The sequence below is a fragment of the Sarcophilus harrisii genome, chromosome 2 (assembly GCF_902635505.1).
Source record: "Sarcophilus harrisii chromosome 2, mSarHar1.11, whole genome shotgun sequence".
Lineage (NCBI taxonomy): Eukaryota > Metazoa > Chordata > Mammalia > Dasyuromorphia > Dasyuridae > Sarcophilus > Sarcophilus harrisii.
In genome coordinates, this window is record NC_045427.1 from 543,433,404 (window position 1) to 543,452,471 (window position 19,068).

Genomic DNA, 19,068 nt, shown 5'->3' on the forward strand with positions numbered 1-19,068 from the left:
AGTGATCAACTACTCTATTTCTTAGCTAGTTCAAATGGTTTTGATGAACACTACTTTGTAATATAGTTTTAGGTTTAGGTACCCCATCTTCATTTACATTTTTTATTGAATTTCCTTGAAACTCTTGACTTTTAGTTCTTCTAGATGAATTTTGTTTGTTACTATTTCTAGCTATGTAAAACAATTTCTTGGAAGTTTGATTGGTATGGCACTGAATAAGTAGATGCATTTAGGTAGAATTGTCATTTTTATCCTTCCAATTGGTTAGAGTGATTATTTGGTTTCTCATTGCCTACTCTAATTCCTTTGTTCCTTTTTCTTCTCTTATTGTCAAAGCTAAAATTTCTATTATGATATTGAATAGTAATAGTGATAGTGGGTAATCTTGATTCACCCATGATCTTATTGGGAATGGGCCTAGTTTATCCTCATTACATAAAATGCTTGTTGGTGGTTTTAGATAGATGCTACAGATCAGTTTAAGAAAAACTCCATTTATTCCTATGCTCTCTAATGTTTTTAATAGAAATGGGTTTTGGATTTTTGTCAAATGCTTTTTCTGTATCTATTGAGATTATCATATGATTTCTGGTAATTTGGTTATTGATATATTCAATTATGCAAATAGTTTCCCTAATATAGAGCTAGTCCTGAATTCCTGGCATAAATATTACTTGGTCATGATATATTATTCTGGGGATAACTTGCTTTAATCTTTTTGCTAATATTTTATTTACGATTTTTCACGTAAATATTCATTAGGAAAATTGGTCTATATTTTCTCTGTTTTGATACTACTTGAATTATGTATCAGCACCATTTCTGGGTCATAAAAGGAATGAGTAGGACTCTTTAAAACTGTTTCTCCCAATAGATTGCATAGTATTGGAATTAATTGTTCATTAAATATTTAGAACAATTCACATAGAAATACAATTTTTTAAGGAGTTAATAATTTGTTCAGGTTCTTTTTCTAAAATGGTACTATTTAAATAATTTATTTCTTCCTCTGTTAATCTTGGCAATCTATGTTTTTTTGTATGTATTCCTCCATTTCACTTAGATTATCAAATGTATTGTCATAAAGTTGGGGAAAATTACTTCTAATTATTGCTCTAATTTCTTCTTCATTGGCAGAAAGGTCATCCTTTTCATTTTTGATACAATTTGATTTTCTTCTTTCCTTTTTCTGAACAAATTAACTAAAGGTTTATCTATTTTGTTAGTTTTTTTCATAAAACCAAATCTTAGTTTTGCCTATTTGTTCAATAGTTTTTTTACTTTCAATTTTACTAATCTTCTCTTTCATTTTCAGAATTTTAAATTTGGTATTTAATTAGGGGGTTTTAATTTTTTTTTTTTTTTTTTTAGTTTTTAGTTGCATGCCTAGTTTATTGATCTTCTTTATTTTATTCAGGTAAGCATCTAGAGATATAAAACTTCCTCTAAGACCTTCTTTGTCTGCATCTCACAAATTTTAGTATGTTGTCTCATTATTGTGATACATAATAATACGTTATTATGTATGTGTTTATGATTTTTCATTTCACCCACTCATTCTTTAGGATTAGATTTTAGCCTATTGTGCCCTGCCTATTCATTATATGTAATTTTTATTCCATCATGAGCTGAAAAAGATGCATTTATTATTTGTCTTTCTGAATTTTATTTTGAGCTTTTTATACCTAATCCATGGTCAATTTTTGTATAGGTTCCATGTCCCCCCCAAAAAAAGTATATTCCTTTCTGACTCCATTCAATTTTCTCCAAAGGTCTCTCATACCTAACTTTTGTAAAATTGTTTACCTCCTTAACTTCTTTTTTATTTATGTTGTAGTTTGATTTATCTAGTTCTCAGAGATCAAGGTTTAAGTGTCTCCCCCACACCCCAATTCAGTATGGTTTTACTGTCTAACAGCTATGTTAACTTCTCCTCTAGGAATTTTGATGCTATACCAGTTGGTACATATATGTTTCCCATTGATATTACTTCATTATCTATGGAATTCTTTAGCAAAATGCTGCATCCTTCTTTATCTCTTTTAATTAGATCCATTTTTGTTTTTGCTTGATCTGAGGTCAGGATCACTATCCATTTTCTTTTTACTCCAGCTGAAGCATAATAGATTCTGCTCTAGCCTTTTACCTTTATTCTGTAGGTATCACTCTGCTTTAAATATATTTCTTGTAAATAACATATTGTAGGATTTGGTCTTTTAATCCAATTTACTCTGCACTTTCCTTTTGTGGGAAAATTCATCCCATTCACATTCACAGTTAAAATTCTAACTCTGCATTTCCCAACATTTTATTTTCCCTGTTATATTTCCCTGTTTCCTTTCCCCTTCTCTCTGATGTTTTGCTTCTGACCACCACCTCCCTCAAGCCACTCCCCCCTCTTTTTACAACCCCTCCCCCTTTCTTATCTCATTCCTCTTTTACTTCTTTTCTCCTTTCTATTAGCCTCTCCTTTTTACTTCCCCTTTCCTCTTCTATTTCCATATAGGGTGAGACAAGTTTCTATGAAATTAGATAAATCTGATCTTCTCTGTTTAAGCTAAATCTGATGAGGTTAAGATTCACAAAATGCTTATCATCCTCCCTTCTTTTGCCCAGTTATAATTGGTCTTTTTTTTTGCCTGTTTATGAGATGTAATTTACCCCATTTTACCTCACTTTTCCTCTTCTTCCAGTACAATTCTTTCCCTGTCTTGAGTTTATTTTCTATATCATCACATAAAATCAAATTATACCTACATTCTTAGTATACCCCTAACAGAGATACAATTCTCAAGAGTTAAACATATTATCTTCCCATAAAGGTATGTACAATTTTAAAAGAAACATAGTTTTTTTTTCCCTTTCCTTTTTACCTTTTTATGCTTCTCTTGAGTTCTGTATTACTTGTAATGGAGAGAAACTGGACACATTGACAATAAGATTACAAGTAATGCCTGCTGTTGGTTTAATTAGGTGCTGCTTATTATTTTAAGGAAAATCAATTTTATCCCTATACTCTGTAGTGTTTTTAATAAAAATGGGGGCTGTACTTTGTTAAAAAGCCTTTTCTCCATCTATTGAGATTATCATATCATTTATGTTGTTTTGTTATTGATATGATGGATTATGTTAATAGTTTTCCTGATATTGAATCAGTCACTCATTCCTGTTATAAATTCCATTTATCCATAATGTATTGTACTGCTGATAAGTTGCTATAATCTCTTTCCTAAAATTTTATTTAAAGTTTTTGGATCAATATTCGTTAGGGAGATTGGTATGTAATTTTCTTTCTCTGTTTTGGCTTTTATTGGTTTAGATATCAGTTTGTATCATAAAAGGAATTTGGCAGGGCTCCTTTATTTTTTTTCAAATAGTTTACATAGTATTGGAATTGTTCTTTAAATGTTTGGTAGAATTCACTTGTAAAATCTTTTTAAAAATGAAACTATTTAGGTAATTTATTTCCTCTTCTGTTAATCTGGGAAATTTATATTTTTATAAATTTATATATTTTTTTCATAGATATTCATCCATTTCAGTTAGATTGTCAGATTTGTTGCTATACAGTTGGACAAAATACCTCCTAATTATTTCTTTTAATTTCTTTTTTTATTTGTGGTAAATTCACCCTTTTAATTTTTGATGCTGTTAATTTTTTCCCTCTTTTTTTGATAACATTATCTATTTTGTTGGTTTTCTCATAAATCTCAGTTTTATTAATTAGTTCAAGTTTTCTTAGTTTTAATTTTATTAATATGTCTTTGAGTTTTATGATTTCTAATTTGGTATTTAATTTGGGGTTTTAAATTTGTTCTTTTGCTAAGTTTATTAGTTAAATGTCCAATTCATTGATTTCCTCTTTTTCTATTTTACTCATGTAGTTGTTTAGAGATATAAAATGTCCCTGAAGAATTGCTTTGGCTTCATATCATTGGTTTTGATATGTTGTGTCATTATTATCTTTCTCTTGAAGTATATCACATCTCGATTTTCTAGGATTCTACAACTTCCCTGGTTTCTTTCTTATTTTGTGGTTAGATTTGTCTGAATTTTGAGGTGCCTCACTAGTATAGTTTTGCTATCTTTTTCTTCCTGTAACTGGCTTAAAATCTTCTCTCAGAATTTATCTGCTCTACCATTTAGTACATGTACATTTAGTATTATTATTATCTTATTATTTATGGTACCATTTATTAAAATATACTTTCCTTTCCTATTTTAATTAGATCTATTTTTACTTTTGATTTATCTGAGATTGGAATTGCTACCCTTGCTTTTATTACTTTAGCTGAAGCATAATAAATTTTGTTCCATCTTTTTACTCATTACTCTCTCTGTGTTTCTGTATCAACTGTGGTGGCCGATTTTTGCTGTTTCATAGAATCACTTGCTTCCCTTTGCCTTGTTCTAATTTTTAATGTGATTTTCTTTAGTTATCTTTTGTATTACCTTTCCATTTAATTAATTCTACTTTTGAAGATGTTTTCTTCAGTGTTTTATTTTTATTTTTTGCATTTAGCCAATTGTATTTTTTCCTTTGGTTATTTCCCCCCCCCCTTCTTTTTCCAAGCTGTTGACGCTCTCTTACATGTAGTTAGATCTTTTTTTTTTTATCTCTTTTTATATTTGGTCAATTGAATTTTTAAATGAGTTTTTTGTGCATTGGGCTTTTTTTTTTTTTTTTTCATTTCACAATTTCTGTTTTTCAACAAGTTCAACACTTGGCCACCTCCTCCCATTCTGATTGAAACAGGCCTTTTCTGAAGTTCTTCCAAAATATCTTCTGCTGGAAATTTGTTACAATCCACATATTTTTGTGTTTTGTCACTTCAAAACCAATTTAGAAGCTTAAACTGGTGTTGATCTGAGGGAAGCCAGAAAAAGCTCAGACAAATATAGGTCAAATATCTCCAACAAATTTATTTTTTCATTTTGTCAAATCTCTTTTGTAAGGACTTTTATTCTTTTTTCCATTTCTCTAAATATATTTTAAAAGGAGTTTTCATCAGATAATTTGTTTCCTTTTACAAACTCTCCTGAAAAAGTTCTCGTTTCACTTTCTCATTTTTCTTCTAACTCTCTTTTAAGATCCTATTTGGATTCTTTCATGAGAGCTGTATGAGATGGAGACTCACATCACCCTTTTGGGCTTTAAATGGAGAATATTTTTTTTAGTTTTCTCTTGGTTTGAGATCTATTTTTCTCTATCTCCATAAAAGCTATCTATGGCCAGTGTTCTCTTTGCCATTTTGCTCAATTTTAAAGGTTAAGGTCTGCTCTTAGGTCAAAGGTATATTGTCCCAAGCTTCTTCTACAGGTGACAGTGGCTTCACACTGCCTTGAGGGCCCAGTGCTGCTGACTTCCTTGCTGTGATGAATGGGTATGACCAAGTCCCATGTTATTCTGGTCTCAGAGGCTCACTGTTTGCCTTTTGTATTTGCATTAGATGTTTTACAGCTAATCTACTGATCCACTGGCTTTTGAATCAGGGCAGAGCAGCCAATACTTCTGTAGTTTGGCAAAGAACTTCCTGGTAGATTCTCTCAATGCTTGGACACTACATCACCCTAGGTCCCTGTGTTATGGCTGTATTTAGCTATCCTGATTGAAACATACCTTTCCTGAAGTTCTTCCAAAATCTCTTCTGCTGGAAATTTGTTACACTCCAAATATTTGTGTGTTCTGTCATTCCAAAATCAGTTCAGAAGTTTGAACTGGAATTGATCAAAAGGAAGCCAGAAAGAGCTCAAATACCTTTCTAATTTCCAATATCTTGGCTTTGCCCCATCAAAATTATTTTTCAGAAGTGTGCTTCTTCAGCATATTTTTACCCTTTTCATTTTTGATCCTGGTAACTTGACTTTTTTCTTTCTTTTTTCTAGTCAATAACCAATTGTTTATCTGTTTTGTGGGTTTTTTCTCCCATAAAACAACTCTTAGTTTTATTAGTTCAAAAGTTTTCTTACTTTCAAATTTTATCAATTTCTCTTTTGTTTTTCAGATTTTTTAAATTTGGTATTTAATTAGGGTTTAAATTTTTTTCTAGATTTTTATATTTCATATACAACTCATTGATCTTTTCTTTCTCTATTTTATTAATGTAAGCTTTTAAAGATATAAAATTTCCCTTAAGAACTGATTTGGCTTCAAGTTTTAGTATGTAGTTTAATGTTTTCATTTTCTTGGATAAAATTTTTGATATTTTAATGATTTTTTTTGTTTGATCTACTCATTCTTTAGGATTAGATTATTAAATTTGCAATGAATTTTTATCTGTTTTTCCATGGTACTTTATTACACATAATTTTTATTGCATGATGATATGAAAATGATGCCTTTAGTAGATTTTCATTTCTTCATTTGATAGTATGATTTTAATGCCATCATATAAGATCAGTTTTTGTTAAAGTGCCATCTGCTTTTGAGAAAAAGGTATATTTCTTTCCATCCCTATTTAATTTTCTCCAGAGTTCTATCATATCTAACTTTTCTAAAATTCTGCTCACTTCCTTAATTTCTTTCCTGTTTAATCTGTTATATTTTTCTGATTCTGATAAAGGGAGGTTGACAACCCTATTCATATAGTTTTGCTGTCTATTTCTTCTTATTACTCACTTAATTTCCCTAAAAATTTGGATGTTTTATCATTTACTATATGCTACATACCACATATATGTTTTGTATTGATATCATTTAGTTGTCTATGGTACCCTTTATTAAGATGTAATTTTCTTTCTTGTTTGTCTTAATTAGATTTTTTTCTTTTTTGCTTTTCCTTTACCTGACATCAAGATTGCTACCTCTGATATATATATATATATATTTTGCTTCAGCTCAATCATATTTTGTTCCAGCTTTTTACATTTATTCTGTGTATATCTCTCTGTTCCAAATATGTTTCTTATAAACAACATATTATGAGACTCTGGCTTTTAATCCACTATGCTATCCACTTCTCTTTTATGTGATAATTCAGCCTATTCACATTCCCAATAATGATTACTGTTTATTTTCTTCCATCCTAATTTTTTTCATTTAAACTTTCACCTCTCTTTTACCCTGTCCTTCCCTATCAGTGTTTTGCTTCTGACCCACCCACCTCCCTCTATCTGCCTTCCCTTCTGTTATACCTCTCATTTTCTTTCCCCCTTTCTCTCCTATTTCTTCCCTCTATTCTATGAGCTTCCTCTCTTCTTTCTTTTTCCTTTCCCTACTACTTTCTTATGGGATAAGATAAATTTATATATATATTATTCCCTATTCAGATTAGTGTAAGATTGAAGCAATGCTCATCCTCTCCTTTTTTTTTTCCATTGACTGTAATAGGTCTTTCATACCTCTTCATGTAATGTAATTTATTGAATTCTTCCCTTCCCTTTCCTCTTCTCCCAGTACAACTCTTTGTTTTACCCTTTAATTTTTTTGTATCATCACATCAAAATTAACTTGTACTTTTACCTTCTTTCTATGTATACCCTTTTTAACTTTGTATAAAAGATAGTCTCAAAAATTAGACATGTCTTCTTCCCAAGTAGTGATATAAACAGGTTAACATTATCAAATAACACATTTCCCCCTTTTTATGCTTGTCTTGTCTTATATTTGAAGATCAAATTTTCTGTTCAGCTTTGATATTTTCATTAGGAAAGTTTGAAAATCTCCTAGTTCACTGAATGTTTAGCTTTTTCTCTTGCCTTCAAGAATATCATATTCCATGCCCTCTTACCATTTAATATAGAGGCTATTAAAGTAATTCCAACTATGGCTTCTTGGTATTTGAATTGGTTCTTTCTCGTTGCCTGCACAATTTTTCAACAATATCCCTTGTAGCTTTCATTTTGGGATCATTTTCAGGAGATTAGTAATGAATTTTTACTTACTACTTTTCTCTCTGATTCTAGGACATTTAGGATAGTTTTCCTTAATAATTTCTTGAAAAATGTTGAAAATTGGGTTCTTTTTTTGTCATGGCCTTCAGGTAGACCAATAAGTTTTAAATTCTCTCCCCTGGATCTGTTTTCCAAGTTAGTTATTTTGCCAGTGAGGTGTTTTACATTTTCTTCTATTTTTTCATCTTTTGATTTTGTTTAATTCTTGGTTTTTCATAGTCATTAGCTTTCAAGTGTGATGTCTCTCCAAGTTATCCTAAGGTAAATAATTGTTTCAGTCCATCTTTTAGTGGATTTTATTACTCTAGAATCTATTTAGAGGCTTTATTTAACATTGTCTCTGAGGGAAACTGGGAAAAACTTGGGTAGCTTTGTGACCTCTCTTTACCATTTTGGCTCTGCCTCATAGATACATTGTCTAGCAATCCCATGGGGTGGATGCTATTGTAATTCTCATTTTTATTGAAAGGGAACTGAAGTTGAGAAATATTAAATGATCTGCTCAGAGTGATGCACCAAGTAAGTGTCTAAGATAGAATTTAAATTTAAGTCTTTCTGACTCTTAAGTTCAGTCCTCTTTTCACTATTTCATACTACCTTCCAGGCAGATGTGCTCACATGGAAGTGCCTTTTCCTATAACCGTCTCAAAATCCACAGCACAACAACAAATATTCTTTTCTACCTCTATCATTTAAGGTGATTCAAATACTTGGTTACTTTAACAAATCCATGACTTTATAAAAATTATAGTCCTTTCAAGTTACCTATATAAACCAAATATATTTGAGGCTCCTGGAAAATTTTATTCATTATTAAGTATATTACTCAGAGATTGTGACTTTTAAAGCACACTTTTAAAAGCATAATTTACTTTGAGTGTTAATTTAGCTAGAAAATAAAGCAGGGAGGATCTGAGGTAATCTGTATTTTGAGAGAAAGACTAAAATTTGGCCCCAAATATTAAATTCTTACAATCTAGAATTTAGGTACATAAGAAGATGTTCCTATAATATTTTTTTCTGAATCTGGAAATTATGTGAAGTGGTATCTATGAACCCTTTGTACATGGAAATGTGGCAGATGAACACTAGGAAATTGTCTATAGTAATAGACTTACAAAGTAAAATTCCAAAGGCATAAGTAAGACATAGATTGAAAACAATTGAATAGGAAGCTCTATGTTGCTTCAAGTATACTGTTAGGTTGTGAGGAAAATGTTCATGAGTAGGGTCCGAGTAGGAAAGCATTGTATATAAATTGCTCTAATCACAGCAGGCTAAAATAGTAAAGGACCTTAGAAATCATCTACTCCAACTCTTCCAAGTGTGTTGAAGAGAATTTTGATTATACAGTAAAATATATAGAAGTAAAGCAAGGTGTAGATTCTGGCTCTCCTGTCTCACAATTTAGAATTCTTTCCATTATACAATAATGGAGACAAGTGGCAGAGAAAACTATTAAATATCATACCCTGATATACTCAATTACAGACTTGAATGAACAAGCATTAATTATTTATTATATATTAGGGTCTAGAAATACAAATATAAATGTGAGACCATTTTTTGTCTTGAAGGAATGTATATTCTTTCAATAGTTACAATACATATAGGTGAATAAGACAGAGGAAAAATAATTTTTATTTGGAAAGTGACAGATTGTAAGTAGTCATTTGTTATGACCTTTTATTTAAAACTTTTTAAAAAATCATGACGTTGAAATTACAAATATATACATTTTAATATAGCAAAAAATTAAAATAAAAAAATCAAAATTATATACAAAACTGTAGAATCTGCTTTGTAATTTTGTTTTGTATAGTCTAAACAGGTAGTAACAAAATTTCTCAGTAGCAATGAAAGAATTGAATTTTATGAAAAATTCCACAGAAAGAGCAAAACTATGTAATAGAGCATGAATGCTCTGGAAGCTTCTTGGAATTTCTTATTTGTTTCAAGACTCAGCTCAAGCACTACTTTTTACATGAAATCTTCCTTGATTTCCCCAGATGAATTTGAATTTATTTTGTATTCCTTCATATTTACATACACAAAATTGGAGAGGCACATTTTCTCTTCCAAGAGACTATGAGCTTCTCTTGGACAGACAATGTTTTTAATTTTCTTTTGATCCCTATTGATAAGTTGGTACTTTGCAGTTCTTGATTATTTAACTAACACATGCTTATTGATTGACTGATGTTCTTAATTCATGGAGAATCCTCCATGAACATGGTTTTTGGTAAATTACATAGGTAACTATAAATAAATACAACACATAGAGTCTGATGAAGGAAGAACTATTGTTTTATAAGAAGTAAAGTATGAATCTCAACTCAGGCACTTAAAAGGACCGATACTCTCAGGAATTAAATAACTAATTTTAAGGGGAGGAGCATAGGCATTTTTTATGTATATAAAACTTGTAATGAAAAACACACATAAATATGGAACATTTTGACAGTTGTGAATGAATCTTTTAATGATTGAATTCGTTGGTTCAGAAAGAAAGAAATAATTGGCTGTTTGACCAAAGCATTTTCCAATTGAGAAATCAGATTATTTCACAGTGGTCCAAAGTTTTTCCCAAAAACTTTGTCTTAGGGGCAAAATACTCTTATGATTTTTTCCCCAATGTTACCATTTTCTGATGAATTTGACCAAAAGGTTAAAAAAAGAGAGCCATTTACTTTTTACTGAGTTCAGATATATTTGACCTTTCTCCTTAGATGCTGATGATATGTTGATCATGAAACTGATAAGGCAAAGAGAAAGGGTGCAGAGAGGGAAATAATAGGAAAGTGGGAAGAGAGAAGGGGAAAAAAATCTTATATAGTTTGCTCATATTCAAATTAAATGATGTTAATTTATTTACTTATTATATTTATTGGATGCACCCATTGCTTATTAGCCTCAGGGCACAATTTTAAGAGAATCATAAAAGAAGACACTCCCTGCCATTATGGCTAATTAACATTCAAATTGACAAACTAACTAACATTCAAGCACTAAGAATAAAATCTGTCACAGGCCAGTTGACATTTTCATGAAGTGGTTCTTAAACAGCTCTCAGTAATCTATAAGTTCTTCTCCAGTTTCTACCTGCTGTTAAACTCCAAACTGGTACCTGTTTATGTAGGTGTGAGTATAGGAGAACCATTCTATAATTACTATTATCATTCTTTAATATGACTGTACTTCTTAGGCACTAGGAACTGTTGTGGAAAACTCAGTTAGTGTACATTGTCTCTGCCTTATGGCAAATGGAGAAATTACTATCAAATTATAACCATATAAGAAGTCCATTAATTCAGCTTTGTAACTATACATCATAATGCCTACCATGTGCAATAAAATCTGTATGTTTCAACTGGGGAGACTTGTGATTTCTGCCCACCAGTATGACCATCTGAATGAAAATCTATCATTTGCACCTGCTTGAAAATCCCAATGTAAACCCTTTTACTCAGTCACTAAATGGGCAAACAGGTGAGTGAGAGGCACTGAGACACTGAGATCACATAAATTGTACACATTTTGGGGAGGGTATCCTCAAGATTCTGCCAGTTAGCCTTAGCATTCTTCTTCAGCTTTGGGAGTTATAAAGAATGTAAGGAAAGTGGAAGTGATTTGCAGTGAAAAAAAAAATCTCTATAAGAGACACAGAAGAAACACAGACAACTGTTTTCTTCACCTTGCAGCAACAATTATTGAGTTTTACACTATATTTTCCTCTTTTCAATTTTTTTTTAATTGGTAGGAAGGTAAAGAAATGTTCCTGCTATTACTACTGAGGAAATCAGTGAAATTTAAGCTGTGCTATTTTGTAATAAAAATATTAGTAGAGGTCATATTTTGGGTATTATATAAGTCAAATTTGGGGAGAAAGTACTATGTATATTTGCATTCATTTGACCTTTTAGAACTATGCTTAGGACAGAATGGCTGGGCCTTTGGTCCTAGATACTGAAATTCACTGAGTGCTTAGAGTACTTGCAGCCATTCAGTAGTATAGAAACAATCAGGAAAAAGAGCTTAACAGTGTTAACAAGTATTATTAGTTAAAATAGGTAACTAAGCCAGTATTTGATAAACACCCAAATCCAAGATTTGGGGACAAGAAAAAACTGATAAAAATTATAGAGAACACTGGGAAGTAGTATGGCAAAATATATGTATATCAACATCTAAAATTTTATACTAAAATAAGGTAAAAACATGTATGTGACTAAGATATAAAGGGTGATATAAGCAAATTACGGAAGTGTAATATATTTTGTCAGAGTTTTGGATGAGAAAGAATTTATAACCAAACAAGAAATAAAAAACATTATTGAATGTAAAATGGATAATTTTGATCATATATGATTTAAAAATACATAAAATAAAGTGCAGTCAAGATTATAAGAAAGGAGAAAACTGGGGAAATTTTTTTTAACCACAAGTTTCTTGGATAAAGACCTCATTTCTTAGATGTATAGAGAACTTGAGTTGAATTTATAATAATACTAGTTATTTCCCAGCTGATAAATGGTCAAAGGATATGAACAGGTAGTTTTTAATAGATGAAATTAAAATAATCTATAGTGATATGAAAATGTTTTTGTTCAGAGAAATAAATATTAAAATAATCCTGAGGTATCATCTGATACCTATCAAATTGCCTAATATAACAGAAAAAGAAAAAGAAAACCTCACAAATGTTGGAGGAAATTTGGAAAAATAGAGTCATTAATGCAGTAGAGTTAGAGTTGTGAACTGATCCAGTTATCCTGAAGAGCAATTTGGAACTATCAAAGTTGAGACCATTTGATAATAAAAGAATAGCCTTTATTTGATAAAAATCAAAGAAAAAGAAAATATATTTACAAAATATTTTAGCAGTTCCTTCTGTGGTGCAAAGAATTAGAAATTAAATGGGGAAACATCAATTAGGGAATGGCTAAACACTTTGTAGCATTTGATTGTGATAAAATACTGTGGGACATGGGGACATGAGAGGTATAATTTCTAAAAAAAAAAAAAAGGCAAGAATTATATGAACTGATTCAAAGTGAAGTGAGAAGAATAGGGAGATAATTGTACACTGTAACAGAGCAATGTAGTGATGACCAAAAATGAAAACTGACTAATCTTATCACAATACAAAAATCCAAGACAGTTCCAAATTTATAATAAAAAATGCTATCCATCTCCAGACAAAGTACTGATGAATTTTAAGTTCAAACTGAAGTTTAATTTCATAATTTTAATTTTTTTTGTTCTTTTGAAAGCATGGCTTATTATGGTAATATATTTTACATGATTTCATATATATATAATTGATATTATTTCTTTCCCTAAAATGTAAGAGGTGGTGGGGGAGAAAATTTGGAACTCATTAATTTTAAAACATTCTTTTCTTTTTAAATTTTAACAATAAAAAATAAATAACAAATAATAAAATAATTTTTAAAATTCATTGATCAACTCCTGACAGATATCACAAAGTGAAAACTCCCAGAAATATTATAGTCAAATTCTAATGTTCTGAGGTCAAGGAGAAAATATTGCAGATAGTCAGAGAGAAACAATTCAAATGTCAAGGAGCCACAGTCGGGTTTATATCAGATTGAGCAGATTCTAGAATAAAGAATCAGAGTGGTGGTCATATGATATTCTGAAATGTAAAGAAGTTAGGATTACAACTAAAAATAACTTGTACAGAAAAACAGAATATAATATTTATGGGGGAAACGGATATTTAAGGGAATGGAGGACTCAATCATTCCTTACTGAAAGACTTTCTCTGAATAGAAAATTTTACATTTTTATTAACTGTTTCAGTTTTTTTGGGGTTATACATGTATGTTAACTTTTAGGTACACATTTGTTTATGAATTCAGGTTTGGAAAAAAAATCAGAACAAAAGGGAAAAATCATGAGAGAGAAAAAAAGTGAACATTAAAAAGTGAACATTATATGTGTGATTTACATTAGAGATCTTAGTTTTCTTTCTGGATTCATATGGTGTTTTCTATCAAGGTTTATTGGAATTGCCTTGGCTCACTTAACTCCTGAGAAGAAATCTTTCATAGTTGGTCATCATGTAATCTTGCTGTTACTGTGTACAAGCATAAATCCTGCTTGTTTTACTCTACATCACTTCATTTAAATCTTTGTTTCTCATTTTATAGAACAAAGTTGAAGTTGAGCAGCAAGAAATAGAAAGAAAAAGTTAATTTAAAATAAATGAAGACAACATACAATATTTGATATCTAGCTGCCAAGACATCCTAAAACCCCATATGAACAAAATTACAACACAGTTCTCATTTAAATAAAGTCAGATCTAAACAACTGAAGAAATTTTTATTGCTTATGGCTTGGTGGAACATGAAATAAGAATAATACTTTTATTTTAAATAATGCATTTATTCAGTGTCATTCAAATCAAACTACCAAAAAGCCCCCTATTTTAAAGATGTGAACAAATAAGAACATTCATCTAAAAAAACAAATGATAAAACAATTTTTCTCTAGTTATTTTACTTATTTCTAGTAAATTTATTATTAATACACATTACTTTATGAGTCATGTTGAGAGACAAAAATCAGAGCAAAAGGGAAAAATCTTGAGAGATAAAAAAAAAAAAAACCAGAAAAAAGTGAACATAGCATGTGTTGATTTACGTTCAGTCTCCTTAATTCTTTTTTTTTTTCTGGATGCAGATAGTGCTTTCTGTCCAAAGTCTATTGGGATTACTTAAATTCTTGAATCATTGAGAACAACCAAGGCTTTCAGAGTTGATCATCACATATTATTGTTGTTATAGTGTACAATAAATATATTGCAGTTTCTTTTTGCTTAGCATCAGTTCATGTAAAATTTTTCAGGCCTTTCTAAAATTATCTTGTTCATCATTTTTTATAGAAAAATAATATTTGATTATCTTCATATGCCACCCAGTTGATGAGTGCCTACTCATTTTCCAATTCTCTGCTACCACAAAAAGAGCTGCTACAAACATTTTGCACACATGCCTTTTCCCTCCTTTAAGATTTCCTGGGGATACACACCCAGTAATGGCACTGCTGGGTCAAAGTGTATGTAGTTCTATAGCTCTTTGGGCATAGTTCCAAATTACTCTCCAGAATAGTTGGATTATTTCAAATTCCACTAAAAATGAATTCGTGTCCCAGTTTTCCCTTCAAAATTTATCATGATCTTTTCCTGTCATCTTAGCCAATATGGGAGGTGTAATGTGGCACCTCAGAGTTGCTTTAACTTGCATTTCTCTTATCAATAGTGATTCAGAACATTTTTTCACATATGTATAGATGGCATTAATTTAATCACCTAAAATTGACCATTTATCAAATGGGAAATGATTTATATTCTTAAAAATTTGACACAGTTCTTTATATATTTTAGAAATGAGATCTTTATTGGAAACACTGTAAAGATTTTTTTCCCAGCTTTATACTTTCCTTTTTATCTTGTTTCTGTTGGTTTTGTTTGTGCAAAACCAAAACATATATATAAGGAAAAGTTACCTTGTTTTGTTTTTTTAATTTACTGTAATCAAAGTTATCTATATTATCTTTCATAATGTTCTCTAGTTCTTCTTTGGTCATAAATTCCTCCTTTCTCCAAAGATCTGATATGTAAATTATCCCTTGTTCTCCTAATTTGTTTATGGTATTAACTTTTATGATCAAATCATGTACCAATTTTGGCCTTATTTTGATATGGCTTGGGAGAGGTAAGTCTATGCTGAGTTTCTGACATATTATTTTCCAATTTCCCCAGCAGTTTTTGTGAAATAGTGAGTTTTTCTTCCAAAAGCTGTTCTTTGGGAATTTATCACATACTAGATTGCCATAGGCCTTGATTATTATGTCATGTGCATTTAATCTATTACACTGATCTACCACTTTATTTATTTCTTAGCCAGTACAAAATGTTTTTGATTATTGCAGCTTTATAATATAGTTTTAGGTTTGGGACTCCTCAGCCACCATTCTTTGTACCTTTCTTTTTTCATTAATTCAGCTGATATTCTTAGCTTTTTTTCTTCCAGATGAATTTTTAAATTTTTTTTCCTATTTCTATAAAAAATACTTTTTGGCAGTTTGATTGGCATAACACTGAAAAGGTAGATCAATTTAGGCAGAATTTTCATTTTTAATATATTATCTCAGCTTAACCATGAGCAATTAGTATTTTCCCAATTGTTTAGATCTGACTTTATTTGTGTGTGAAGTGTTTTTTTTTTTTTTTTAATTATATTCATATAGTTCTTGAGTGTGTTTTGGCAGGTAGACCTGCAAATATTTTATTTTGTCTCCTGCAATTTTAAATGGAATTTCTTTTTCTATGTCTTGGGCTTTGTCAGTAATATATAAAAATGTTGATGATTTGTGTGGGTTTATTTTATATACTGCAACTTTGCTAAAGCTGCTAATTGTTTCCAGAGGTTTTTGGATCATTTTCTAGGATTTTTTAAGCATATCTGCAAAGAGCGATAATTGTATTTCCCATTGCCTATTCTGATTTCCTTAATTTCTTTTTCATTTCTTATTTCTAAAGGAAAAATTTCTAGTACAATGTTGAATAATAGTGGTATAGTGGGCATCCTTGTTTCATCCTTGATCTTACTGGGAATGCAAAGAGCTTCTTTCCTTTATAAATAATACTTGTTCTTGGTTTTAAATAGATACTGTTTATTATTTTAATGAAAGCTACCTTTATCCTTGTGTTCTCTCTAGTGTGTTTTAATAGGAATGGTTGCTGTATATATAATGTCAGAAGTTTTTTTCTGCATTTATTGAGATTATCATATGATTTCTCTTGGTTTTGTTATTGATATGTTTGATTATGGTAAGTTTTCCTTATATTAAACTAGCCCTCCATTCCTGGTGTAAATCCCACTTTGTCATAATGTATTATACTGCTGATAAGTTGCTGAAATTTCTTTGCTAATATTTTCTTCAAAATTTTTGATTTAATATTTATTAGGGAGATTGATCTGTAATTTTCTTTCTCTGTTTTGGCTCTTCCTGGTGTATGTATCGGTGACATATTTGTGTAATAGAAGGAATTTAGCAGTACTCTTTCCATATCTATTTTTTTCAAATAGTTTAGATAGTATTGGAATTAATTGTTCTTGAAATGTTTGGTAGATTTTATTTGTGAATCCTTATGGCCTTGGAGGTTTTTTCTTAGGGAGTTCATTAATGGCTTGCCCAATTTCTTTTTCTAAATTGGGACTCTTTAAGTAATTTACATTTTCATCTGCTCACTTGGACAAGTCATCTTTTTGTAAATATTTTTCCATTTTAATTAGATTGTCAGACATTGACAATGCTATACATTTAGAAAAAAATCTCCTAATTATTGCTATAATTTCTTTTTCATTGGTGATAAGTTTATGCTTTTCATTTTTGATTCTGGTGATTTTAAAAAATTTTTCTCTCAATCAAATTAATAAAAAGTTTCTATTTTTTTAAAATAAAACCAATTCTTGGTTTTTTTTTAGTTCAATAGTTTTCTTAGTTTCAATTTTATTAATTGCTTCTTTGATTTTCAGAATTTCTAATGTGGTATTTGATTGAGGAGGTTTAATTTATTCTTTTTCTAGCTTTTTTAGCTGCATGCCCAATTCATTGATCTCCTCTTTTACTATTTTATTCATGTGTTTATTTAAAGATATACAATTTTCCATAAGAAATGCTTTGGATGTATCCCAAAGGTTTTAGTAGGTTGTCTCATTATATTTATTCTTTTGGATGAAATTATGGATTGTTTCTGTGAATTTTTGTTTGACCCACTCATTCTTTGGAATTAGATTAATTTTCAATTGATTTTTAGTCTGTCTTTCCCCAGCCCTTTATTGAATATAATTTTTATTGCATTGTGGTCTAAAAAGGGCACATTTAGTATTCCTGCCTTTTGCATTTGATTGTGAGATTTTAATACCCTAATACATGGTTAATTTTTTGTAGATACCATGTTCTGCAAAAAAGGTCTAGTCCTTTCTGTCCCTATTCAACTTTCTCCAGAGGTCTATCATATCTAGGTTTTCTAGGATTCTATTAACCTCACCAGTTTCTTTCTCATTTAGTTTTTATTTAGATTTTGTCTGATTCTGAGATGGAAAGGTTGAGGTCTCTCACTAATCTAGTTTTGCTATCTATTTCTTTTTGTAACTGATTTAAAACCTTCTCTAGCATTTGATTTCTCCATCCCTTGGTTCATGTACATTTAGTATTATTAATATTTCATTGTTTTTGGTACCCTTTATCAAGTTGTACTTTTCTTCCTTATCTCTTTTAATAAAATGTATTTTTTTAATTTTGCTTTATTTAAGATAAGAATTGTGTTCTGACTTTTTTACTTCAGCTGATGCATAATAAATTCAGTTCCAGCCTTTTGCTTTTAATCTGTATATGTCTCTGTATAAAATGTTTTTCTTGTAAACAATATATCATAGGCAGCTGTTTTTTAATCCACTCTACTATTCGTTTTTATTTTATAGGAAAATTCATCCCATTCACATTCCCAGATATGATTACCTGCTTTGTTTTTCCTTCCATCCTATTTTCCCCCTGTATATACTTTTTTTTTCTCTCTACCCAGTCCTTAGTGGGTTTTTTTAGCCAACCCACATACTACCTTATTTCCTATTATCCCTTCCCCTTCTTTTAGTAGTATTTTTAACCCACTGAACACCTTATATTTTATCACCTTATATTCTGTCACCTCACTCCCCCTTCTTTTACTCTTTTCTCCCATGTTTTTGCCCTCCCTTTATCCTATCCTGCCTTTTCATTTCTCTTTCTGTTACTACTTTATAGGGTTAGGTAAATTTCTATATCCAACTGAATGATAAAATTATTCCTTCTTAGACTGATGAGATCAAGCTTCAGACAATGCTTTTCCCCTCAATTGTAATAGGTCTTTTATGTCTTTTTATGTGAACTAATTATCTTATTACACCTCCTCTTTCCTCTTTTTCAAGTACAGAATTTTTCTACCTCTGAATGTCTTTTACATCCTCATTCCATGTGATGCCCTCCTCTGTCAGCCCCCGTGGCAGATACATTTCTCAAGATTTACAGATATTTTTTCCTGTTCTAGGGATGAAAACAATTTAACCTTAAAATGTATTTTCCCCCATTTACCTTTCTATG